Raw genomic sequence first — 27,808 nt, 5'->3', positions numbered from 1 at the left:
AATATCAAGTAGAAAAACTCAGAGCCTTTATGAGGCCTGGGCACAGTGCTTCTATTGAGTAAAACCTGTAAAACATAAATCCTTTAAAACATAAATCCCACAATTCCCTGTCTTGATCTCTTTGAAAGAGATCACAACCTTTGCTCCACTTCTTCCTCATCTTCCATGTCACCGACTGCTTCTCCCTCTCTCTGACCTTCTCGAAGGTCAGCTCGAACTGTTGTCAGAGGCCTGCTAGGGGCAGAACAGAAACAGCAAGCAGACAGGTGAAACCATGTGTTACCTTTTCCAGCCAACTGTACGCAGTGCGAGGTTCGCACAGTTATTTTCATGGGCTCTGACCACCTGGGGGCAGACCATTTTCGTTTCATTTGTTTCAGCCTCACCCACTGCTCGTCAGGTCCTCTTTTCGTGTCCAATTCCTGTTGCCCTATTTCAGGCCAAAACTTCTGTGGGGAAAATGTGTCAATAACAGCTCCCACCTTCCGCGGGCAGGCCCCAGGTGCATCGGTGCACCCATACCCAGGCATTGGGGCCCAGGGGCCAGGAAACCGGCGTCCAGTGGTTAATTCAAAAGGAGTAAATCCAGTGGTTCTGTTTATTGAACATCTCACAGACATTAAAGCTATTGGTAATGCTTCTACCCAATTCAGAGAAGTGCTTGCACAGATTTCGGCTATTTTGTTTTTTAGGGTCTGGTTCAGTCGTTGAACTTTACCTTGGCTTTGAGGATGGTAGACTGCTCCATATGAGTGCTTCAATCCTAGAGCTGACTCTACTTGGTTCAGATGCTCATTTTTAAAGTGTGTACCATTGTCTGACCCTATGACTTTGGGGAACCCATGTATAGGTATGTAGTGATTGATGAGGCATTTTATCACTGACATTGCATCCTCCCTGGCACATGAGTAAGCTTCGGGCCATCCTGTGAAACTATCCACCATGACCAGTAAGTATCTCTTTTTTTGTGGACAGGATTTATCATGTCTGTGAAGTCAATCACAGTCATGTACCCAGGGCCTCTATCCGTGGGAAAGTGGCCAGGCAACGGATGTGTGGTGGGCTTGACATTATATTCACTGCAGGTCTGACATTCAGCAATAGTGTTACTGATCATGTGTGGTAAAAATGGATGCCACCACCCCTTTAACCTTTTGGTCATATCTTTTGAATTACTATGTGCTAGCGAGTGGGCCTCTGCTAGCACTGAGACAGCTACTCTAGCTGGCAACACAGGGCTTCCTTCTGGACCTCTCCACAGTCCCGAGGCTGTTTTTGTTCCCCCTTTTTGTAACCAGGTAGTTTGTTCTTCGGGGAGGATGCAGCTTGCTCTCTAATTATGAACTCTTTGATTGGCTTCCCTGTTGATGTCACAAATCCCACTTTGGCCCACCCTTGCAGCTCAACTGTAGCTGCCCCTACTGCATAGGCAGAATCTGAATATATGTTCACCCTTTTACCACTTCCCTTTTGCAATGCTGATGTTAAAGCTAATAATTCAGCTCTTTGAGCTGATGGTTTAGTTGACAACTTCTGTTGGACTGTTACTGTCAGGTCATCTCCCTCCTGTTAGGGTTATGTATTGACATTATGCAACTTTGATCCTTCAGTTTCAGTATCCATCGGGTGCCAGGCTTTGTCCGCTTGGTGAGAACGGAATGTTGGAGTTAAATGTTGACAGTTATGCACCTGTGGCCTTTTAGTTTCAGTTTGATTCTTGGTCATAACATGGCCTCCGTAGAATACTGATAGGGCCACCGGAAGAATCTGAAGGAGTGAAGATTCTGACGCACAAGAAATGTGGCCAATTGTTTTCATTTACTGTATCTTGTCCTTTCCTCTATAAATAAAGTGACTTGCAACCTGAGCGTCGGAGGAGGCAAAGCAGGGAAGGAGGCAGAAGGCGGGGGCCTGCCCCGCGCCCGGCCTCAGGCGGACTGAGATCCGTCTGGAGGCAAAAGGGATGTTAAGGAGAAACCTGCTTCTCTCCCGCTTGCAACCGACAGCGCAATCCTTGCAAGCTTAAAAATCCAAAAACTTGTCTTGTGTTTTATTTCGCTTTGAGTTGATCCTTCCTGGTAAAGAGCCGTTTGAGTGAAATAGTCTCAACATTTACTTGGTCCTTCGAGCCGGATCCCAACACGACAGAGCGGAGGAGGAGAGGACGAAGAGGAGCCGAGAGACAGTCTCTGATCAGAGCCAGGCAATAGCTGCCTGCAAAAATCCACCCGCGTGAATTCGAGGGGGGTCGGTGATTCTTCGTCTGGAAAAATCAACTTCTCCGGGCTGTCTGACGGGAGCCGTTGGAAGGACAACTCAACGCACTGATCAGGTGATATACCGGTATTGTTTTTATGGCTGAAGTATGTGGATGAGACTGCAGTATAATAGGTACCGGCTCGAGTTCGTAGCCAGTGATTTGCCTGTTAAGGTGAAGGATCTGTATCGACAGTGAAGCCAAGATTACTAGCTGCTTTGGAAGCACAGTAATCTCGACAGACGAATTCAGATTCCGTTTTTCCAGCCATCCAAGTGGCTAATCCACATTACGGTGTAGAGGACGATCGCAATAGATACCTTAATGCGTATCGCCCATGGTCAGACCAAGAACTTAAAGAGGCAGTAAATGCACTTGGTCCACTTGGAAATTTTACTGCATGGTTAGAGAATTTTCACCAACTGATACATACGCATCGTTTAAATGGCCAAGAGATTGATAGAGTTGTGAGATTGGCTTTTAAATACGAATATGGCCAGGATAGGGGTAACTTCATGGGTCTAGACAGGAATGATGATCCGTTAGCTCATGATGGAGCGGCATTGCGAGGCAGATGAGTAGAACATGGACAGGGATTGTTGAAAAATAAGAAAGGAAAAGCAGACAGGGCCCATACTTTCGCTGCACTCACTGCCCTCCCCCAAGGCATGACCTTGCTTGGTGCAGACACTTTCTACCAAGCTAATCGGAGAAGGAGAGGGAGGAAAGAAGAATGTGGTCGAGGTAGAGAGAGAGAGGTGTTGAGACAGAGACGCGATGACAGAGAATATGATAGGTGTTTTAATTGCCACAAGGAAGGCCATTATATCCGAGAATGCCCAGAACCGCTAAAGCCCAGAACACAGGGTAGAAGCCCCGAAGAAAGCCACAGACCAGCCCCATATAATGATCAATTATGACTAGGCGAGCCCAATAATGACCCCATAGATGACTCAGAAAATGACTCAGATCTAGGCGAGGCTGACAATGACCCCAAAACTGACCTAGACTTGCAGACCAGTATCGAGGCTTTTCTTAGCTTTGTCAAGAAGCACTCGCTCACCCGAACGAGAGCTAATAGTGAATTGAACCCGAGTAAAATTTCTCTGTGACTCCGGGGCAGACAGAACAGTATTACATGACAGAATTCCAGAATTGCTGCCTAGCTATATAAAAAAAAATATATATATATACAGACGTGGACAAAATTGTTGGTACCCTTTGGTCAATGAAAGAAAAACTCACAATGGTCACAGAAATAACTGTTATCTGACAAAAGTAATAATAAATAAAAATTCTATAAATGTTAACCAATGAAAGTCAGACATTGTTTTTCAACCATGCTTCAACAGAATTATTTAAAAAAATAAACTCACGAAACAGGCATGGACAAAAATGATGGTACCCTAGAAAACACTGAAAATAATGTGACCAAAGGGACATGTTAATTCAAGGTGTGTCCACTAATTAGCATCACAGGTGTCTACAACCTTGTAATCAGCCATTGGGCCTATATATATGGCTCCAGGTAATCACTGTGTTGTTTGGTGATATGGTGTGTACCACACTCGACATGGACCAGAGGAAGCAAAGGAAAGAGTTGTCTCAAGAGATCAGAAAGAAAATTATAGACAAGCATGTTAAAGGTAAAGGCTATAAGACCATCTCCAAGCAACTAGATGTTCCTGTGACTACAGTTGCACATATTATTCAGAAGTTTAAGATCCATGGGACTGTAGCCAACCTCCTGGACGTGGCCGCAGGAGGAAAATTGATGACAAATCTAAGAGACGGATAATCCGAATGGTAACAAAAGAGCCTAGAAAGACTTCTAAAGAGATTCAAGGTGAACTTCATGCTCAAGGAACATCAGTGTCAGATCGCACCATCCGTCGTTGTTTGAGCCAAAGTGGACTACATGGGAGGCGACCAAGGAGGACACCATTGTTGAAAACGAATCATAAAAAGCAAGACTGGAATATGCCAAACTACATGTTGACAAGCCACAAAGCTTCTGGGAGAATGTCCTGTGGACAGATGAGACAAAAATCGAAGTTTTTGCCAAGGCACATCAGCTGTATGTTCACAGACGAAAAAATGAAGCATATCAAGAAAAGAACACTGTCCCTACTGTGAAACATGGAGGAGGCTCTGTTATGTTCTGGGGCTGCTTTGCTGCGTCTGGCACAGGGTGTCTTGAATCTGTGCAGGGTACAATGAAATCTCAAGACTATCAAGGAATTCTAGAGAGAAATGTACTAGCCAGTGTCAGAAAGCTTGGTCTCAGTCGCAGGTCATGGGTCTTGCAACAGGACAATGACCCAAAACACACCGCTAAAAACACCCAAGAATGGCTAAGAGGAAAAATTGGACTATTGTAAAGTGGCCTTCTATGAGCCCTGACCTCAATCCTATTGAGCATCTTTGGAAGGAGCTGAAACATGCAGTCTGGAAAAGGCACCCTTCAAACCGGACACAACTGGAGCAGTTTGCTCATGAGGAGTGGGCCAAAATACCTGCTGAGAGGTGCAGAAGTCTCATTGACAGTTACAGGAAGCGTTTGATTGCAGTGATTGCCTCAAAAGGTTGCGCAACAAAATATTAAGTTAGGGGTACCATCATTTTTGTCCAGGTCTGTTTCATGAGTTTATTTTTTTTTAATAATTCTGTTGAAGCATGGTTGAAAAACAATGTCTGACTTTCATTGGTTAACATTTATAGAATTTTATTTATTATTACTTTTGTCAGATTAAAGTTATTTCTGTGACCATTGTGAGTTTTTCTTTCATTGACCAAAGGGTACCAACAATTTTGTCCACGTCTGTATATATATATAGATATAGATATAGATATAGTATATATATATATATATATATATATATATATATATATATATATATATATATATATATATATATAAAATCAGCCAATGGGCTGTTTTCTCACAGACACAAAAGTAGTGTTATGTCCAGGTTGCCCAGTAAACCTCCTGGGTAGGGACCTTATGTCCCCACTTCAAATTTCTATACACCCACTGACAAGAATCTACTAAATTTGTTACCAGAACCAACACCCCCAAAAACAGAAGTTAAAACTGACAGGGACCTACATGTGACTATGTATTACAAGCGAGACCCAGGGCCCAACCCAGACTACTATTTAGAAAGGTTTTCGAGGCTAGGCCCTCAACACGTGACATTGAGCACACTATACACAGACAGAAAAGGAAATGCTGTTTGCTCTGTAAAACTTTACAGCGAGGCACAGCGACTTTTTGAAGGTCAAGGCAGACCGCCACATTTATCTTTGTCTAAGGCAGATAAGATTGGTGGGAAGTGAATGAGAGGCGCTCTCTCTATTCCAAAACAGTGAACTAGATGTGTACACTTACCCCCAGAGCCCATCTGACTAAAAAAAAAATAGTATGACATGCTTTAGCTGCTGTTGAGATAGATCCCTTTTCTCAAAGCAGTGCCAGAAAAATTTTGGTCAAAAGGGAAGACAGACGTAGGGTTAATGACAACAGCATCACCTGTGGTTATAAAGCCAAAACACCCGCTTTCCTCAGGGATTTGTTGATAGCCCGACAATCTTTTCATCAGAACTAATGAGCTGTCTGTCACCCCTCGCAGTTCCAACCCACAGTCAGGTTTTAGTTTATGTCAATGACGTATTGATTGCCTCAGACACACAAGAGCACAACAAAGAAGCTGCTGTAAAAGTGTTTCAGCATTTAGCAGCGACAGGGAACAAAGCTTCTTTAGCCAAACTGCAATGGGCAAAACAGGAAGTGGTATTTTTAGGTCACAGAATAACCCCGCTAGGTAGAGCCCTAACTGACAGCAGAAAAGAGGCTATACAGCTAGCACCAAAACCCGAGACAAAGCAACAGATGTTGCAATTTTTAGGTTTGTGTAACTACTGCAGACAATGGATTGCAGACTACGCCATACTAACACAGCCCTTGTTAGACATGATTTATGGCATTCCTACAGCCATGAAAGATAAGATTAGCTGGACCCCGGAAGGGGAAAAAGCTTTCACACAGCTAAAGGAGGGATTGATTCAATCCACAGTGTTGAGTTTACCAGATTATTCCAAACCATTTAATCAGACAGTAGACTGCAAGGACAAATTTATGACGTCAGTGCTGACACAGGAGTCAGGTGGAAAGAACAAACCAGTAGCTTACTACTCCAAGAGGTTAGATCCAGTGGCTTGTGCACTTCCACCTTGTGTGAGAGCTGTATATGCAGCAGCCCTAGCAGTCCAGGCATCAGCTGAAGTAGTGTTGTTTCATAAACTCACACTATTGGTCCCACACTCAGTCGACGCACTATTAATTGAAACAAAAATGTCATTTCTATCACCAGCAAGACATTTAGCTGTCATGTCCATTTTAATGTCACAGCCACATCTCACCATCAAAAGATGTACGACATTAAACCCATCTTCTCTGTTGCCAACCTGTAATGACGGCACACCACACTGTTGTTTGACCAGCACAGAACAGAATTGCAAACCTAGGCCTGACTTGAGAGATGTTCCATTGACAGAGGGAGAGACACTGTTTGTAGATGGTTCATGCTCTAAAAATAGTCAAGGTGAAAATCAATGTGGTTATGCTGTTGTGTCAGAAAAAGAGATAGTGACTGCAGGGAAACTTCCCTCTCATTACTCAGCCCAGGCAGCCGAAGTTATAGCGTTAACAAAAGCGTGCCAAGTATCGCGAGAAAAAGACGTCACAATCTACACAGATAGCCAATATGCATTTTCTACTTTACACCATTTTGCGGCACAATGGGCGCGAAGGGGCATGAAAACTGCTAGTGGTCAAAACGTGAAACACGCCGCCCTCCTTACAGACTTATTAAAAGCCATTCAACTCCCTCGTACAATTGCAGTGTGTAAATGCGCCGCACACACAAAGGGTACTGACCCAGTTTCACATGGCAATGCAAAGATATGTGAGATACATAAAGTAACATCGGTAGAAACTCCATTAGACATGTCAGTAATATCAGACATGCAAAAGCAAGCACCAGCGTCTGAGAAGCAGATGTGGTTAACAACAGGTGCACAAAACAGCAACAATTTTGACATATGGTAAACATGTGTCAACAGGAGGGATGGTGCATAGGGTTTTATGCACCAGGTGTTATGCACCAGGGTTTAATAACTACTAAAAAAAAACAAATTTTTGTGAATCTTGTTTGATCTGCTGTAAACATAACTGCAGACCTAAGAGAGGTCAATTTCCAAAGCCAGACTACCTTTTCAGTTTATCCACATGGATTTTATTGAACTGACACCTTGCCAACAGTACAAATACTGTACGTTCAGTTTACCGCTGTGTGATGATGTGTGTGAGAAACCACAAGAGCAGCATACACTAGCAGAGTGGATGAACAAAATGTTGAAATTTAAAATGTTTGAAATGTTGTGAGAGCAAATGATCTGCCAGATATACCTCTGTCCCCACAGGAATCTCTCAAGAGTGAAACCAGGCGACAGCATCCTGATTAAAGCACCGTGGTGCTGACTACCCCAACTGCCTTGAAGACCGCTGAGAGGTCTACGTGGATTCATCAGAGCCACTGTAAAAAGGTCACAGAGTTTCCTGCCTAAAACGACGAGTATGGGTGTGAAGTCCGGTTACAAAGGGTGGTGAAGGCAATAGGCCTCGCTGGTCTCAACCCGGTGAAGAAACCAACAGAGCCCTACTCATTTTTAGCATGGCGTGGAAAGAAATCACCTTTGTGGCAGTAGCAGTCCTGGTGGGAGTCCTGCTGTGGATGGATGCGGAGGAGAGAGAGACGATTAAAGGGGAACTGAAACTAATTGAATTTTGACTGGTTCACAGAACAACATGAACTAAAGACTCATTTTGATTTGAACATGTTTATGCATTATCTGTGTTTTACCATGTTTAAGGGCAATGATTACTAAAATGATTAGCCAGACATTTCTCAGTTTTACCATGCTTCTCCACCAAGAGAGAAATGGAGAGCTTTAAGCATCATGTATGAAGTCTCAGTTAAAACCACAGCTGTGACATGGCTGAGTGCTGATGTTATGATACAAAAGGTACACTGATAAGCTACAGTAGCCGTGCTGAGAACAAGAGGCACCGTTTTATTTCATTCTTCCTTTTCAGTTTATTTTCACATTTTCCTCCTATGTTCAAGCTTAAAATTTTATATTGTATACATTATGATTAAGATGCAAGCCTTACAGGTGATCGCCCAGGTAACATTTTGGGGGTCGGTTGGGAATTTTTCCTCAGATACTGGGGTTTTCGCCCAACCTTGCTGTTTAAAGTAAGCATCGACTATGTAATCCAATAATCAGTAGAGATGTAGTTCAATATGCATATGCCTCATTATGTTATTTTTCAGGTGCTAAATGTCAAACAGGAGGGAGATGTTAGGGTTATGTATTGACATTATGCAACTTTGATCCTTCAGTTTCAGTATCCATCGGGTGCCAGGCTTTGTCCGCTTGGTGAGAACGGAATGTTGGAGTTAAATGTTGACAGTTATGCACCTGTGGCCTTTTAGTTTCAGTTTGATTCTTGGTCATAACATGGCCTCCGTAGAATACTGATAGGGCCACCGGAAGAATCTGAAGGAGTGAAGATTCTGACGCACAAGAAATGTGGCCAATTGTTTTCATTTACTGTATCTTGTCCTTTCCTCTATAAATAAAGTGACTTGCAACCTGAGCGTCGGAGGAGGCAAAGCAGGGAAGCCTGCCCGCCCGGCCTCAGGCGGACTGAGATCCGTCTGGAGGCAAAAGGGATGTTAAGGAGAAACCTGCTTCTCTCCCGCTTGCAACCGACAGCGCAATCCTTGCAAGCTTAAAAATCCAAAAACTTGTCTTGTGTTTTATTTCGCTTTGAGTTGATCCTTCCTGGTAAAGAGCCGTTTGAGTGAAATAGTCTCAACACCTCCCCTACACTGGACACCACTGCATACCCAGCAGAAAGAGTACCCTGATCATTTCTGAAACAACATCCATCACAAAACAAGGTCACGTCTGGTGATGACAGTGGCCTGCTACTCATACCCTCCCTGATCTTGCTGTCTTTTTCTACCCTTTCCTCACACATGTGGGGCTCTCCATCCACCACTAATTCTGCCATATTTATGCCCTTGTGTTCATGTACAATGTTTGGTGCAGTCAATATCTTGATCAATTTGTTTTGCCTTTGTGCAGAGAATGTGAACGAGGAGGAGGTAATGAATGCTACCAGTGAGTGGTTTGATAGAATTATCAATTGGTGTCCCATTTTCACATGATTGGTTTTTTCGATCATTTTAGCTACGCCAGCAGCGAATTGAGCACAAGGGCTTGTTTCTGTTCAACCACGCCCAATGGAGCACTCACATAACTCAACACTCGTCGTTGTTGAAATTGTTTCTGGTAGAGCACACCACTCACAGTTTTGCCCATGGTTGTCACATCTAAATGGAAAGGTTGGCCATAGTCTGGGGTTTGTAGAGCAGCAGCCTTTGCCATGTCCCCTTTTAGGGTAATGAAGGCCTGTTCAGCCTCTGTTGTCCAATTCAATTCACCCTTACTGTTTTTCATTCCAATTTCCTTCACTAAAGCTCTCAGAAAAGCTGTTCTTTCAGTGTAATTCACAATATACTGTCTGCTGTAACCTATTAGGCCCAGAAAAGACAACATATCTTTCACATTTTTGGGTTTTGGGTGGTTTAGTATGGCTTGTTTGGTGTCATTTGTCATAGAGGTTCCCTGCCGACCCACTAATCATCCTAGAAAAGTGACCTCTGGCCGGCAGACTTGCAACTTTTGTTTGCTTGCCTTCAACCCTACCTCAGCCAGAAGTGACAGCACCCTCTCTGTGTCTGTCAGACAGGTGGCAGCAGATGTAGATGCAATGAGCAAATCATCCACATATTGAACCACAATTGTGTTGGTATCGACTGTCAGATTGTCCAGCAGCTTTCTTAGCTCTTGGTTGAAAATGCCAGGGCTCAAAATGAAGCCTTGTGGTAATCTGGTGTAAGTGCACTTCCGGCCGTTGTATGTGAAGGCAAACACGTCCCTACTCTGCTCTGCTAAAGGTATACAGAAAAATGCATATGCCAGATCTTTACAGGAGAAGTGGGGTCAATCTGGTTAAAATGGTGTAAGGATTTGGAGTGGGCAGTGGTGTTGTCAGAACCCTCTCATTTATTTTTCTCAGGTCATGGACCATTCTATATTTCCCTGTGGAGTGTTTAATGACAGGCAGTATTGGGGTGTTCCACTCAGAGGTGGTCTCACACAGCACTCCCTTGTTCAATAGACTCTGAATGGTGGGGGCAATACCAGTCATGGCCTCACAATTATTTCTATACTGTTTCTCCTTTACCACTGTTGTTTTGTCTATTTCAAAAGACACTGGCTGAATATCACAATAGCCCACATGCTCACTTCCTGTTGACCATAACTTTTCTGGTAGGTTGGCTAGCATCTCTTCTGCTCCTGGCCCATCCATTACAGCATTAGTCTTTTCTCTGTTTGACCTTAACTTCTCGTAGCTGCCCTCACATATTTCCTCTATGTGTAGTCTGTGACCTCCTGTCATGTGGGATCTTTCCCAACCCTGTCTCTCATCTGCCCAATCTGCTGGAGATGTGTGGTACAGAGACAGTTTTCATTTCAAACCAGTCATATTGTTCCTCACTTAACCTTACTTCCACAGCTACCCCTTCCTTTCCAATGTAGATGACTGAGCCTTTCAGGTTGGTATGTCTTTGATCTACATATTGGCTAAACTCTGTTGCATAAACCTCATCATTACTTTTGTCATAGTATAGAGTACAGTGGAATGGATCAGAAACTGGCAGGAAGTGTCTCAACAGGTCTGGTCTCTGGTTTATCAGCTGCCTAAAGTTGGTTTGTTCTGGATGCAGCACTCTGACCCAATAAATGTCCACCCCCACTCTTCCTGCTGTAGTTAATACCCATTGACCAGCTGCAGGTACTAGACCACCCTTAATGCAGCAGTTTTGTGTTTTTCCATTTGGAAAAGTTAAAATGATGCCCTCTGGGCTACACAGAATTTTCACCCCCAATTTTACTAACAGGTCTCGTCCGAGGAGAGCAGAGGGCACACTGGCAGAGCATAGGAAAGGGTGCATGACCTTTTGACCTGCTACTTCTACAGACAGAGGTTTGGATATTGGCCAGGCTACAATTTCCCCAGAGAACCCTTTGACTTCCTGTACTTTACAGGAGAGTGCGTCCTTTCTCAACCATTCCAGCCTGATGGTAGAGAAGGAGGCCCCAGTGTCCACTAAGGCCTGTACTGGCTGTCTGTTGACCAGTATAGTTAGGTAGGGCTCAGCCTCAGCCCCCTTACAGGTTCTCTGTGGGTCTTGTCAATAATCCGCCTGGTCTGCCTGGCCCCAGACTGGGCTTTGTCTGGGCACCTGTTGGTTGGTAGACCACGGGACATTTCTGGGGACACCTCTTCCTCTTCCCTGAGGCCCTCCTCTGACAGGAGCCCGTCCCCGTGCAGGAGGTTGTCCCCCTCTATTCAGTGGGCAGTCTCTTTTCCAGAGATAACACCCCTGCTCTCTCCCTGGTCTCCCGTAATTCCCCCTATAATTTTGGTTTTGCCACCCATGTCCATATCAATCAATCAATCAATCATTTTTATTTATATAGCGCTTTTAACAACACAGGTTGCATCAAAGCACTGTACAGTATAATGACAGGGATATATAGTGACGAGAGTGACCAATTTCTTATTAAATGCAGAGACGGTCTCTGTAGTCAATTCAACGATAGTCACTAGAAGTTAAGTGTCCCCAACCAAGCAAGCCAGAGGCGACAGCGGCAAGGAAACAAAACCCCATGCATATAGAATGGAGAAAAAAACCTTGGGAGAAACCAGACTCAGTTGGGGTCAGTTCTCTCTCTGACCGGACGCCCAGCACTTAACCTCCAGTTCAATTTTAAACGCAGCTGTGTCAGATAGTGTAAATGACTTAGTGTGTGTGTGTGTGTGTGTGCATCAGGATCTGGTGATCTGTCGACGGGCGCATCTAGGTTTTCTGGTCTCTGATGAACATAATCTCTGGGTGCTGATCCACCATCTAGTCTGGATACAAACTGTGAAAACAGATTGAGAAAGAAACAGGACTAATATTAGCGTAGATGCCATTCTTTTTACGATGTCACAAGTACATCGTATTTTAGGAGTAGTGTTCCCGGTTCCAGCAAATCTAAGTAATGCAGCCTAAAAACCTTTAACGGATTTGAATAATAAAAGGTGTGTTGGTGTGTTATGTGTAGGCTAAGTTAAAAGATGTGTCTTTAATCTAGATTTAAACTGGCAGAGTGTGTCTGCTTCCCGAACAGAGTTAGGAGATTGTTCCAGAGTTTAGGTGCTAGATAGGAAAATGATCTGCCGCCCGCAGTTGATTTTGATATTCTAGGTATTATCAAATGGCCAGAGTTTTGAGAACGCAGCGGACGTGCAGGACTATAATGTGATAAGAGCTCGCTCAAGTATTGAGGAGCTAAACCATTCAGGGCTTTATAGGTAATTAATAGGATTTTAAAATCTATTCGATGTTTGATAGGAGCCAGTGCAGTGTTGACAGAACTGGGCTAATGTGATCATACTTCCTAGTTCTAGTAAGGACTCTGGCTGCTGCGTTTTGGACTAGCTGAAGTTTGTTTATTAAGCGTGCAGAACAACCACCCAATAAAGCATTGCAATAATCTAACCTTGAGGTCATAAACGCATGAATTAATATTTCTGCATTAAAGGGTTGAAAGCATAGGTCGTAATTTAGATATATTTTTAAGATGGAAAAACGCAGTTTTACAGATGCTAGAAACATGATTTTCAAAGGAAAGATTGCGGTCAAACAGCACACCTAGGTTCCTAACTGATGATGAAGAATTAACAGAGCAGCCATCAAGTGATAGGCTGTGTTCTAGATTATTATATGTGGGGTTTTTAGGTCCAATTAGTAGCACCTCTGTTTTTTCAGAATTTAACATTAAGAAGTTACTCATCATCCAGCTTTTTATATCGACTATGCATTCTGTTAGATTCTCAATTTGGTGTGTATCACCAGGCTGCGCTGAAATATAGAGCTGAGTATCATCAGCATAGCAGTGAAAGCTAACACCATGACTCCTGATAATATCTCCCAGAGGTAACATGTAAAGGTTGAAAAGTAACGGTCCTAGCACTGAGCCTTGAGGAACTCCATATTTCACTTTTGATCGATATGATACCTCCTCATTTAATGCTACAAACTGATAGCGGTCAGATAGATATGATTTAAACCATGCTAAGGCGCTTCCTCTAATGCCAACATAGTTTTCTAGTCTATCCAAGAGAATGTTGTGATCGATAGTATCGAATGCTGCGCTAAGATCTAATAGCACTAATAACGAGATAAAACCACGATCAGATGATAGAAGCAGGTCATTAGTAACTCTAATGAGAGCAGTCTCAGTACTATGGTACGGTCTAAAACCTGATTGGAAATCCTCACAGACACCATTTTTTTCTAAAAAGGAATACAGTTGTGAGGATACTACCTTTCTAGTATCTTTGACAGAAAAGGGAGATTAGAGATTGGTCTGTAATTTACTAAGTCTTTGGGATCAAGATGTGGTTTCTTAATGATAGGTTTAACTACAGCCAGTTTAAAGGTTTTGGGAACATATCCTAATGACAATGATGAATTAATAATGTTCAAAATAGGATCTATGACTTCTGGAAGCAGATCTTTTAATAGTTTAGATGGAATAGGGTCTAACATACATGTTGCTGGTTTAGATGATTTAACAAGTTTGTACAAGTCTTCTTCTCCTATAATAGAGAAAGAGTGTAATTTTTCCTCAGGGGATCTAAAGCTCATTATCTGATGTGAAACTGTAGTTGACGGCTGCATAGTTACAATTTTATCTCTGATGGTATCAATCTTAGCAGTAAAGAAATTCATGAACTCATTGCAGCTATACTCTTGGGGCATATTAGCACCTGTTGATGCTTTATTTTTGTTAATTTAGTCACTGTACTGAATAAATACCGGGGTTGTGTTTGTTTTCTTCTAAAAGGGATGAAAAATAATCAGATCTTGCTATTTTTAATGCTTTTCTGTATGACAGCATACTCTCCCGCCAGGCAATACGAAATACTTCTAATTTGGTTTTTCTCCACCTGCGCTCCATTTTCCGGGCTGCTCTCTTTAGGGTGCGTGTGTTGTCATTATACCATGGAGTCAGATTGTTTTCTTTTATCTTTTTAAGTGCAAAGGAGCAACTGTATCTAAAGTGCTAGAAAAAAGAGAGTGTATAGTTTCTGTTACATCATCAAGTTTTTGCATCGTATTGGATGAACTAAGGAATTGAGATAAGTCAGGAAGGTTATTTAGAAAGCTTTCTTTTGTGGTGGAAGTGATGGTTCTACCATACTTGTAATAAGGTGCAGAGTTTACAGGTTTAACTATACAGAGTTCACACAAGACTAGATAGTGATCTGAAATGTCATCACTTTGCTGCAGTACTTCAACCATTTTAACATCTATTCCATGTGACAGTATTAGATCTAGAGTATGATTTTGACAATGAGTAGGTCCAGATGGATAATCACGTGGGCCCTGAGGCTGATAGTTTGCTGCCCCTTGTGACACTTCCTGTCCCTGCATCCCCTGATTCATTACAGGCATTTGCAGAGCTCCCTCTCTAGGCTTCTTTTTATTCTTTTCTTTTTCTGCCTCTATTTGCAATTTTAGTAGTTGTGTTTTCAGTTTTTCTACCTCAGAATCCTCCCTTTCTTGTTTTTCCATGGCTTTGTCTACATAGTAAATGAAATACCTGGCCCATGTCTCTCCACTACCCCCACACATTTCTGGACTGTTTTCTACTTGTTGTTTTGCTTTTTCTGGAACTCCCTTCACTACTGCCTGCCTGTAAAACTCTTTACAGATGTCTCTGCAATCTGGGTGCTGCCCTGTCCTTTCTTCCCATTCAGCTTCTGTCCTATGCAGATATGTTGATGCAGATTCTTCTGCTCCTATCTTAAATTTGATAGATTGATAAGTCATTTTTGGTGTTGGATAGAGGTTTGTAAGAGCCCTGCTTATTTGGGTAATTACTTTGGACAGTGGTTTCTCATTGGCCATGTCTTCTATTCAAGCTTCATCCTCTAGAGTAGTCATCTGGGTTCTGGTAAGCAGATGTCCCATTAGGGCCCTAAAGTCCCCTATTGCTAGTTCATTACCATGGGTTAATGTGGTGAGTTTATTTAACAATCTCATTCCTCCCTTAGTTAGATCTGGCAATTTCTGCAGTACTGCATTCATGTCTGCATTTCCCCATGGTCTATACTCTGAATTCTGGTGTCCTCCTATCCTGTACAGTGGATACTGGGTTGGGTATGTTGTTCTAACCCCCATGTCTTTCTTTAAATTTAAGGCTTGTAATAAGGTGGTTCCTGGGGCACCTTCCTCTCCTTTGTGGGGGCTGGTAGCTGTACCAGCCCTGGGTGGGGCCTGTGCCGCCTGTTTAGAACCCCCGTCTATGTCCAGCTCATATCCAGTGATTGTTACACTATCCTTTTCTTCACCCTGACCTTTAGCTAGGCTTAGCCCTTTCATTGAATCTTCCCTACATTCTTCTCTGATTTCCCTTTCCCTTCTTTCGAGTTCTGTCCTCAGCATTCTGACATTTTCCTCCTCATGTATACTTTCTTCTCCATACAGACTACCTTTTCTGCTTCCACATGCTGCCTCCTCCTTATGCACACCCATCAGTCTTTTCCTTTCTCCAGTCAGCTGCCCTACGTGTCGCTCTAATTCCTCTACTTCCTGAGTTCTCTGAAGTATTTCTCTGTCTAAACTACTGTTAATGATTGAACTCATGGGTTGTTTTGTCAGTTCTTCATTTATTAGCTCTCTTACTCTTTTTTTCTTCTTCTAACCTAGCCTCCTCACTTGGTTCTACCTCAACTGTTCCTCCTGTTAGGACAAACCTTCCATTTTTATTTGCCTGTTTGGTTGTCGTGGACACTTCCCCTGCCACAACATGCATCACATTCAGCATTAAAGGAGCGGAAGGGGACTTTTCTACATAAGGAGGGGGTGCTTAGGTTTTTCTTCTTCTGATTGTTTCTCATTAAGAGCTGCAATTTTTACCCTGCAGATCATGACACTGTTTATTCTGCTCCATAGTCTAGTCTGATAGGCCTTTTCTTTCACCTCTTTTTCTAATTTCCCTTCAGTAAAAAATGTTGCAGCTTGCCTGTTCTGTACCGCCATTTTATGCTCTTTGTCTGCTCTTTCTTTTTCTCTCATTATGGCCCTTAATAGTTCCCCTTTGGTCTCAGTGGAATTGTCCCACCCATTAATACACTCTAATTGCTTCCATGCCTTTTCTAATTCTCTTGTCACCCTTGGTTTTTCTTTAATTTCAGCCTGTGCCAACATTTGTCTACACAATTTATCCCATACTTCCTTATAGGTAGTCATTTTATCAGTTTATATTTTGCCCTAGTCCAATTACACTTCTCAAAATTTGGATTATGACCAAACAGTCTGCACCATCAGGTTATTGGGGTGTTTGTATGTCTAACTTTTTTATGCTTCCCTATGGGTAATAATTGGCTTTTTATTATTTAATCTAACACCACCTACTTTCCCAGGATCAATGTCCTTAATACAGAAACCACTGTGTGTGTACTGCTTCTTTCACTCATTTAGTGTCCCAATCTCTTGGGCTCATGCATTCAGCTTTCTCCGCACTTGAGGCCAAACCCTCGCGTCCGCTCCTACCAGGTCACACTTAAGTGAAGTGCGACAATTTGGTCTCAAAATACTTGAGATCAGCTTATCTCATTCACACACGCACTCAGGTACACACATAGATCGATATAACACCACACTTCACAATATTTCTTATACGTTTTTTTTTGTACCACGCCGGGTTTCACAAACTGCAATTTACCACGCCGGGTTTCACAAACTGTAGAGTACCACGCGGGTTTCACAAACTGTAGAGTACCACGCCTGGTTTCACGAAATCACTCTTTTAGTGAATTTCAACCTTGCCAGAAAGTTACCTTTGCAGTTCAACCTTGCCAGGAAATTACTTATACAGTTCAACATTTCTAAAAGGACATTACCATTTTTCTATTATTTTTGACTGCATTTACTTCTTTAAATCCTTTGAATTCGTCAATTATTCTGATTTCAATATACAGAAAACCACTGGTGCCTCCACCACTCCAACCAGATAATTTAGAGTAATCAATCCTGCAGTTCTTTTGTGAAAAAGGTGACTGCTTACCTGTTTCGTTGTTCAGTACTGATGGTTGAAGCAGAGGATTCCCAGCAGAAACCTCGTCTCAGACAGATCCGGGTGCCCCCTCCAAATTGTTGGGACAATCTTTGTTGTTTCCCTCCCAGGTTCAGGTCTGTCAATGATGAGACTTACTTTTAAATTTACTATCTTAATTAGTTTAATAAAGTCAGAATAATTGAGACTGAGCTCAGGATACAGAACAACAGCATTAAAGGCATGCAGGGCAGTCCTGTATGCTCACACTACATTTCACAGAATATTTATATTCTTGTGCTTGCGTCTTCCTCCCACTCAGGGTGTCCTTCACAGAACCAGGCGCAGTTCTTTCTTCTCGACCAGTAGATGGGCTCAGCAGTCTCCATGTCTTGTTTCTGTAGATAATACATGAATTGACATGAACAAAGAAACGCCGTTCGGAGCGATCACGTGGCAAACAAATTAAAACTTCTAAAAGTTCTTTGACACAAACAAAATTAAATAAAATCTTTGACACGTGTTCATAAATCGTAAAAACTACTCCCAGCTCAACGTGATCACTCCAAACTGTGTTTCATTGTTCATGTAAACAGGAGTTTTTAAATCGACTTTATTTGAAATGGATTATTCAACGTGGTCGGTGTGCAATACTGATACCCTGTTGTACCATTACAACACAAAAAGGGGAGACACAAAAAAGTTAAATTACATTAAACACAAAAATAAATGACAACATCAAACAATACAATTCAATATTAATATTAAAGAAACAACACTAAATAGATAACTACAATCCAAAACCCCCAAACAATTAATTAAAAAATCCTCAATTCTCTGTTTCCCCCATTCCACCTTAGCCAATGGTACATCCAGGCGGAACCAATAAACAAATCCCTTGTTCCTGCCAGGACTCCAATTTCCCCAAGTATCGCAACTCTCCCGTCCGCGGCTAGCCAGGCAGGTAACTTAAACTCAGAATAGAAAACAAATATTAATAACAAAATACAATGCAATCCATCTGTGTGCACTCCAATGAATCGCGATTAGAATAAAAGTGATGAAAGGGGTATATGTAAACCAAAATAAAGTAATAATTGTTTAACAGATACGCATCTGTTAAAGAATTATTACTTTATTTTGGTTTGCATACCTTTTTTCATCACTTTCATTCACAATCGCGGTTCATTGTGTGTATTGTTACTATAAACGTGATTAAGAAAATAAACCAAACAAAGAATGGAAATGATAACCTTAAATCTATATGAAATGTATAAAAGAAACTGAGTGAGCTTTGGCTACCTTAATGATCTTGTGCGCCACATCTCGGCGTCACAACACCCATTGACATGAATAAAGAAACTCCGTTCGGACTAATCACGTGATCACGTCATGACGTGTCAAACGAACTAAAACTTCTAAAAGTTCTTTGACACGAACAAAATTAAATAAAATCTTTGAAACGTGTTCATAAATCGTAAAAACTACTCCACGCTCAACGTGATCACATAACGTTTCCCACGTCCTGATTTTTCCATCTTGTAAAGTAAAGATTTGTAAAGATTTTTCGTCTTTGTAAAGTCACCCTGTTCAGTGAGCACACAGACTGCCTTGCGTGACTTCTCTGATATATTGACGTGGGCAGCCACTCCACTTTATACGGCAGCGCAATCTAAGAGAAGGCAGAAATGGAGCTCTGATTTTGGATGGAGATGATAAGCCACTGAAACCTCTACTACAATGTCTAAGTCGTTAGTTAGCATCACCCTCTGCATCCTCATCCCCACGGTTCATCCTCCTCTTGCATGAGCAGGCCATCAAACAGCAGCTTCCATCAAACCACTCTGGACAGACATGGGTCCTGCTTGTTAACCACCGTCACTACTCTCAGCCTTTGCTCAAGGATTTTCACTGGCAATGATGCACAGTGAGCGCATGTTTGTAGACCTGTCAGCGATATCTGAGTGTGTTTTGAGCTCATACACATGATGCACGCTCAAAATGAGGATGGACGTGGGCGGGATGAAGATGTCACAATCTACTTCCTCATATTTGGAGATGGATTCCAATGACGTCTTGTCTGTTGAAATGTTTAGCGAAATCAGCAAAGACAGAATGTGCTGAGAGAACTTGCTGCAGTCTCCAATGGGACAAAAGTGCAAATGAGGTTGGTAGAGGTCAACTGACTGATAACTTCCGCACTTGATCCATTAAAAATAAAGAATCAAAAAAAAAATACCAACTGATCAGCACAAGAATACTGATCCATGATGTTGATACAATTTTGCAGTCACAAACAGGCAACATGGCAACATATCCAGGAATTTAACTTGTCACAAGATAACTAGTTACGTCAAGACTATATATATATATATATATATATATATATATATATATATATATATATATGTATACATAATAAATATACAAAGTAAACATATGTAAACTCGGCATGGCTGCGGCCATTCGTGACCTGTTTGAGTGAATGCTGGAGAAGGGGTAGGTGTTAATTTAACTTTAGTTTACTTCATGTTATGCTTAGGTTAGGAGTGACAGCCTCCCGTGTACTTGTGTTTTATTAGGTAGTGTAGTTAATTTGGGCGTCGGATACGCTGAAGACCTTGGTTTTGTTTCTACATTTTCTTTTTGCTAGTTAGATTAGTTGGGTTGGGGCCTTAGTTATTAGGAACGTTTTGCTTTTTATTTTTTCTTTGATTTGGCGTCACTCATTCTTTTCTCTTCTCTTTTAAGTTTATGAATCTATCTCTTCTGTTTAAAAAGAAACTGTTAAAATAAAAGCAGATTGATTGATCTATGTTTGCCTCACGGACATTCTTTATTGCAGTTCTTCGCAGCAGTTGCATCTCACTTAAATGTTACTACATCCCCATTTAACAACGAACACGTAACAGTATGTTGAATAACCCTAATGTTCAATGCAATGCAAAGTCTCAATGCATTTAATTTTGATGCACTACAAAATCAATGTATTTCTGATACTGGTCTTCTGTGACTCTTTATATATTTCATCCTCATGCCACTGTTTGAGTTTTTACCGTGGTAAAAGTGGATGCCAACGTTGAATTAAGAAGGTATGTTGAATAACCCAATTGTTCAATGCAATGCAAAGTCTTAATGCATTTAATTTCAATGCACCAAAAAATCTGTGTTTTTCTGATACTGGTCTTCTGTGACTCTTTATATATTTCATACACATGCCACCGTTTACGTCTTTACCATGATAAATGTGGATGACAACCTTAAATTAAAAATCTGTGTTTTTCTGATACTGGCCTTCTGTGTCTCTTTCTATATTTCATTTACATTGCCTCTGTTTATGTCTTTACCGCGGTAAATGTGGGTTGCATAACAACATCCAACTAACAAGTCAGGTTCAGTAACCCAAATGTTTATTACAAAATAAAATAATTTTTTTTCATTCAAAAGCATAAAATCTGTGTATTTCTAAGACTTCTGTATTTTTTTTCTACATTTCATCTACATGCCACTGTTTGAGTTTTTACCGTGGTAAAAGTGGATGACAACATTAAATTAACCAGGTATGTTGAATAACCCTAATGTTCAATGCAATGCAAAGTATCAATGCATTTAATTTTGATGCACTACAAAATCATTGTATTTCTGATACTGGTCTTCTGTGTCTCTTTGTATATTTCATCCTCATGCCACTGTTTGAGTTTTTACCGTGGTGAAAGTGGATGCCAACGTTGAATTAACAAGGTATGTTGAATAGTTTAATTTTTCAATGCAATGCAAAGTCTCAATGCATTTAATTTCAGTGCACCACAAAATCTGTGTATTTCTGATACTGGTCTTTTTTTCTCTGCTTCAATCTCTCCATCTACGTGCCACCGTTTATGTCTTTACCATGGTAAAAGTGGATGACAACGTTGAATTAACAAGGTATGTTGAATAACCCAATTGTTCAAAGCAATGCAAAATCTCAATGCATTTAATTTCAATGCACCACAAAATCAGTGTATTTCTGATACTGGTCTTTTGTGTCTTTTTCTATGTTTCATCCACATGCCACTGTTTGAGTTTTTAGCGTGGTAAAAGTGGATGACAACTTTAAATTTACAAGGTATGTTAAATAACCCAGTTGTTCAATGCAATGCAAAATCTCAATGCATTTAATTTCAATGCACCACAAAATCTGTGTATTTCTGATACTGGTCTTCTGTGTCTCTTTGTATGTTTCATCCACATGCCACTGTTTGAGTTTTTACCGTGGTAAAAGTAGATGACAACATTAAGTTGAGAAGGTATGTTGAATAACTCAATTGTTTAATGCAATGCAAAGTCTCAATGCATTTAATTTCAATGCACCACAAAATCTGTGTATTTAAGATACTGTTTTTTTTTTTCTCTGCTTGAATCTCTCCATCTACATGCCACCGTCTATGTCTTTACCGTGGTAAAAGTGGATGACAACATTAAAATAACAAGGTATGTTGAATAACCCAATTGTTCAATGCAATGCAAAATCTCAATGCATTTAATTTCAATGCACCGCAAAATCAGTGTACCTCTGATACTGGCCTTCTGTGTCTCTTTCTATATTTCATTTAGATGCCTCTGTTTATGTCTTTACCGTGGTAAATGTGAGTAAGTTACTAACATTAACTGAACAAGGTAATTTCAGTAAAAAAAACCCCAAACATTCACTATAGTATAAACCAATAATTTTTCTAATTTGTATACACCATGTTCAGTTGCACCTGAACATTCTATTATTGTTATTATGACATCATGTTTTGGAACACAGTTGTGTTGTAATCTTTACTCTGTTTTAGCCACGTTGCCATGGTAATGGACATTAACATTAACAAGGTAAGTGCAGTAAACAAAAAATGTATTACGATATAAAATCGCTATTTTTTTCGTTATATACCATAAAATCAGTGCATTTCTGATACTGGTCTTCTGTGTCTCTTTTTATACTTTATACTTTATCTACATACCACTGTTTGAGCCTTAACCGCGGTAAATGTGGGTTGTATAACAACATCCAACTAACAAGGCAGGTTCAGTAACCCAAATGTTTATTACAAAATAAAATCTATTTTTTTCATTGAAAAGCATAAAATCTGTGTATTTCTAAGTCTTCCGTATTTTTTTTTCTACATTTCGTCTACATGCCACTGTTTGAGTTTTTACCGTGGTAAAAGTGGATGACAACATTAAATTAACCAGGTATGTTGAATAACCCTAAAGTTCAATGCAATGCAAAGTCTCAATGCATTTAATTTTGATGCACTACAAATTCATTGTATTTCTGATACTAGTCTTCTGTGACTCTTTATATATTTCATCCTCATGCCACTGTTTGACTTTTTACCGTGGTAAAAATGGATGCCAACGTTGAATTAACAAGGTATGTTGAATAACCCAATTGTTCAATGCAATGCAAAGTCTCAATGCATTTAATTTCAATGCACCACAAAATCTGTGTATTTCTGATACTGTTTTTTTTTTCTCTGCTTGAATCTCTCCATCTACATGCCACCATTTATGTCTTTACCGTGGTAAATGTGGATGACAACATTAAATTAAGAAGGTATGTTGAATAACACAAATGTTCAATGCAATGCAAAAGTCTCAATGCATTTAATTTCAATGCACCACAAAATCTGTGTATTTCTGATACTGGTCTTTTTCTCTGCTTCAATCTCTCTATCTACATGCCACCGTTTATGTCTTTACCGTGGTAAATGTTGATGACAACATTACATTAACAAGGTATGTTGAATAACCCAATTGTTCATTGCAATACAAAGTTTCAATGCATTTAATTTCAATGCACTACAAAATCGTCTCGGTTACTTGACTGTAACCTATTCCCTGAAAAAGCGGAGCGAGATGCTGCGCTGAATGCGCTAATGAGAACGTCTTTTGTTCGACCGGTTGTTGAAGCATGTGTGTCAAACACGCCAAAGTTTGGCTTATATAACCTCGGTCAGGTGACGTCACCCGATCACGAACACCTGGAGGTTATAAATAGATGTGACACGGAAACGTCCTCAGGTCAAATTTTTGTCTGAAAGGACGTCCAGTCACGCCCACAGTGCGGCATTGAGACGCAGCATCTCGCTCCCGCTTTTTCAGGAACAGGGTTACAGTCAAGTAACCCGAGACGTTCCCTATCAAAAGCTACTCTCCATGCTGCGCTGAATGCGCTAATGGGAACGAGAATACCAAAGCCGCCGCACTAGGAGTGTCTGGACCCCCAGCGTTGTGTAGTGTGTGCACGCAACACTGAAGAGGTCTCAGACATTACTCTGGGATGTAGACTCAAGGACATGCGAGCCCGGAGTAGCATGGGACATAGTAGGGACATCCAAACTATAAAATCTAACAAATGTGTTGACCACGCACCTCATAGGCTAGGGCAGTAGCATCTCTCACCCAGTGTGACATAGTCTGTCTCTAGTGGCAGCCGCCCGGTTGCGGCCACCATAGCATACGGTAAAAGCTGCTCTGACTTATGCCACTGGCTAGTGCGGTGGGCGTAAATCTGGAGAGCACGTACTGGACACAGTAAGTGAAGTTTCTCCTGCTCCGGTGTCAGGAATGGCGGAGGGCAGAAGGCTTCAAGGGCGACCGGATTTACAGTCGAGAATGGAACTTTCGGAAGATAACTAGGGTGAGGATGCAAAATAGCTTTTACCAGCCCAGGGGCAAAATCTAGGCAGGATGGCGAGACTGACAGAGCCTGCAAATCCCAATTCTCTTCAGAGAAGTAATAGCTGTTAGAAAAACCATCTTTAGGGTCAGAAACCTGACAGGCGCTGACTCTAGTGGTTCGAAAGGGTGTCCACCAAGCCCTCAAGCACTATAGCTAGATCCCATGAGAGAACTGTCGCCCTAGTGGGCGGCCTCAACCTCTTAGCTCCTCGAATGAAGCAAACAACTAGAGGGTGTTTCCCTACGGAAGCCCCTTCAATCAGAGCATGGCAAGCCGAAATGGCAGCCACGTAAGTTCTGAGAGTATTAGGACGTGTGCCTGAGGACATTTTCTCTTGCAGAAACTCTAGCACTGAAACAATCTGGCAGTGAACTGGGTCTGCATGGTGTGTTGTACACCAACTTTCGAAGATGTGCCATTTCGTGGCATATGTTCTTCTAGTGGAGGGAGCCCTAGCACTAAGAATAGTCTCTATTACATTGGCTGAAAGGCCAGCATCACTTAGTTGGTCCCTCTCAGGGGCCAGACGTGAAGATTCCAGAGCTTGGGACGGGGATGAAATATTGTCCCCTGTGCCTGAGAGAGAAGGTCCCTCCTCACAGGAATCGCCCACGGCGAGCCATCGAGGAGATATATTAGATCTGAGAACCATATTCTGGTTGGCCAACGGGGCGCTATGAGTAAGAGGCGAGACCCCTGTTGACGGACCTTGGCTAGGAGCAGAGCAATTGGAGGAAATGCATAAAGACGCATTCTGGGCCACACATGGGCCATCGCGCCCAGACCCAGGGAGCTGGATGAGTCAGAGAGAAGTAGAGGACATTGTGCTGTCTCCTGTGAAGCAAAGATGTCCACCTCCGCTTCGTAAAATCTTTCCCAGATTTGACTGACTACTTCGGGGTGAAGTTTCCATTCCCCATGTGTCACAGCTTGTCTGGACAGCAAGTCTGCTCCCATGTTCATGTGCCCGGGAATATAAATCGCCCTGAGGTACAGGAACTTGTCCTGTGCCCAAAGCAGAACCTGCTGCGCTAGCTCGTTCAAGCGGCGTGACTGCAGTCCGCCCTGGCGATTTATGTAAGAGACTACTGCCGTGTTGTCCACCCGCACTAGGACATGGTAGCCTCTCAACTGCTGGAGGAAGTATTTCAGTGCCAGAAATACAGCCTTCATTTCGAGGCAATTGATGTGCCATTCGAGAAGATGACCTCTGCAGATCCCTTGGGCTGGACGGCCATCTAAGACCGCTCCCCAACCCGTGAGGGATGCGTCTGTCGTTAGCATCTTGCGACGACAACACGGACCTAGAGTGGAACCCAAAGTCAGAAACCGGGGTCTGAACCACATAGATAGGGTACGAAGCCCTCGACGCGTAACCCTTATTTGCCTCTGGGGATTGGCCCTTGGATGAAATCCCCTGGCTCTGAGCCACAACTGAAACGTATCACTGTGGAAGCAGCTGCCATGAGACCTAGAACTCTCTGAAAGTGATGAAGAGTGACTTTCTGGCCTAGCTTGATGCTATTTAGGGTGTTCAGAATGGATTCGAGGCGTGCAGGAGACAGCTGTGCCTGCATCGTGGTCGAATCCCATACGACTCCCAAATATGTTGTCCTCTGAACAGGGGAGAGAACGCTTTTCTTGGCGTTGAGTCTCAACCCCAGCGATCCGAGATGAGCTAGGACGACATCCCGATGTCGAAGCGCAAGCTCTTGAGACTGAGCCAGAATCAGCGAGTCGTCTATGTAATTTAGAATGCGAATGCCCTGGAGTCATAAAGGAGCCAGAGCTGCATCCATGCATTTTGTGTATGTGCGGGTGACAATGCTAGGCGAAAGGAAGAACCCGATACTTCGTCCCCGAAAGCGAACCTCAGGAACTTCCTGTGTTGTGGCAATATTTCTATGTGAAAATATGCGTCCTTTAGATCGATTGTCACAAACCAATCGCCTGGTTGGATTTGAGAAACAATCATTTTTATTGTTAACATCTTAAACTTGTATGTTCTGAGGTGATGGTTCAATCCTCGAAGATCTAAAATCGGACGCAGCCCCCCATCTTTCTTGGGAACGAGAAAATACCGCTGTAATAGCCTGACTGTCTGTTTGGTAGGGGAACACGTTCTATGGCCCCTTTGTCCAGCAGAGTTTGCAACTCCTGTATCAACAAATGCGCCGTTCGGTTTCACGGAAGTGAAAATCACGCCGTTGAAACGCCGGAGGACAATATGCAAACTGAATCCTGTAGCCTCTTTCTATGGTCTTTTGGACCCATGGGAGATATTTGGCAGTAGCTTCCACACTGCCAGCTTCTCTGAAAGGGGCACTAATTTTGACACTTCGTTTTGTTGGGGGTTGTTAGATGTTGGCGTCCTGAAAGCGTGGCAGGAGGCGACCAAACATCCAACGTTTCGTTGAAACCGTTGCTCCCGAAACACCAGTGGCGGCAGAGACCAGTATCAGGGCTTCTTTTTCGCGGAGATTATGCTCCCAGTCTCTACGAGGGGGTGCTTGGCTCGCCACACTGTCCTTCTGTGCCTCACGCCTCAAAGGAACTGGACCTGGTCAGGGCCGGGTGGCGGCGGTCCCGACTCTTGAGCACGGCGGGAAGAAACCTCACAAACGCTTCCTCATAGCGTTTCGCCTCCCGAAACCTAGTGGCGACGGTATTAACTGCGTCGCCAAATAGGCCGGAAGGCGAGACAGGGGCATCAAGGAGGATGGCGCGGTCTTTGTCCTTGATGCCCGTGAGGTTGAGCCACAGATGTCTCTCCGTGGACACCATAGCAGCCATAGAACGGCCGATGGCACAGGCCGTCTGCTTGGTCGCACGAAGAGACAGATCTGTAGCTCGGCGCAGCTCTAAAAACGCCTCTTCGTCTATGGACCCGCCTGTGCTCAAGTCCTTCAGCAGGTCAGCCTGATACGCCTGCAGAACCGCCATGGTGTGCAGGGAAGCACCAGCCTGACCCGCTGCCTGAAAAGCTTTCCCTACCAGCGAAGATGTCATACGGCACGGCTTGGTGGGGAGGGTCGGCTTTTCAGGAACGATGAAGTCCCAGGGGAGAGATAGCCCATGGCGTCTCTTCGACCTGGGGCATCATCACATCCACGATAGTCGAATAAATCGACGTCGATGGCACGAAGACAGGGGACGAATAAGGCTTACTCCACGAGCGCACCAACTCCTCGTGGAGATCGCTAAAGAAGGGGAGAGACCGTCGCTGAGGCCCCTCCCCCCGGCCACCCGACAGAAATCTGTCGTCTAGTTTCGGGGGTCTCTCGCTCCTGGGGCCAGTCTAGATTTAATCTTTCGACTGCGTGAGTTACCACCTCGAGTAGCTCCTCATACGATTTTTGTCATGGAGCTGCCTCTGCACGAGGCAAGCATTTCCTTTCTTGATCGTCATTTTAGTTTCACTATCGTTTTTTTTTTTTTTTTTTTTTTTCCTCACACACACTCACACACAATGCGGTCCCTGAAGACAAAAGACCTGAGGATGTTTCCGCGTCATATCTATTTAT

General features: G+C 42.6%; 1 pseudogene; it reads right to left on the bottom strand.

Moving 5' to 3' along the window:
• LOC122334942 lies at window positions 1-27,693 on the bottom strand (annotated as a pseudogene).
• Between the last annotated feature and the right edge of the window lie 115 nt (window positions 27,694-27,808).

This window comes from Puntigrus tetrazona, unplaced genomic scaffold (genome assembly GCF_018831695.1).
Source record: "Puntigrus tetrazona isolate hp1 unplaced genomic scaffold, ASM1883169v1 S000000689, whole genome shotgun sequence".
NCBI lineage: Eukaryota > Metazoa > Chordata > Actinopteri > Cypriniformes > Cyprinidae > Puntigrus > Puntigrus tetrazona.
This window is presented reverse-complemented; position numbering and strand designations above follow the sequence as displayed.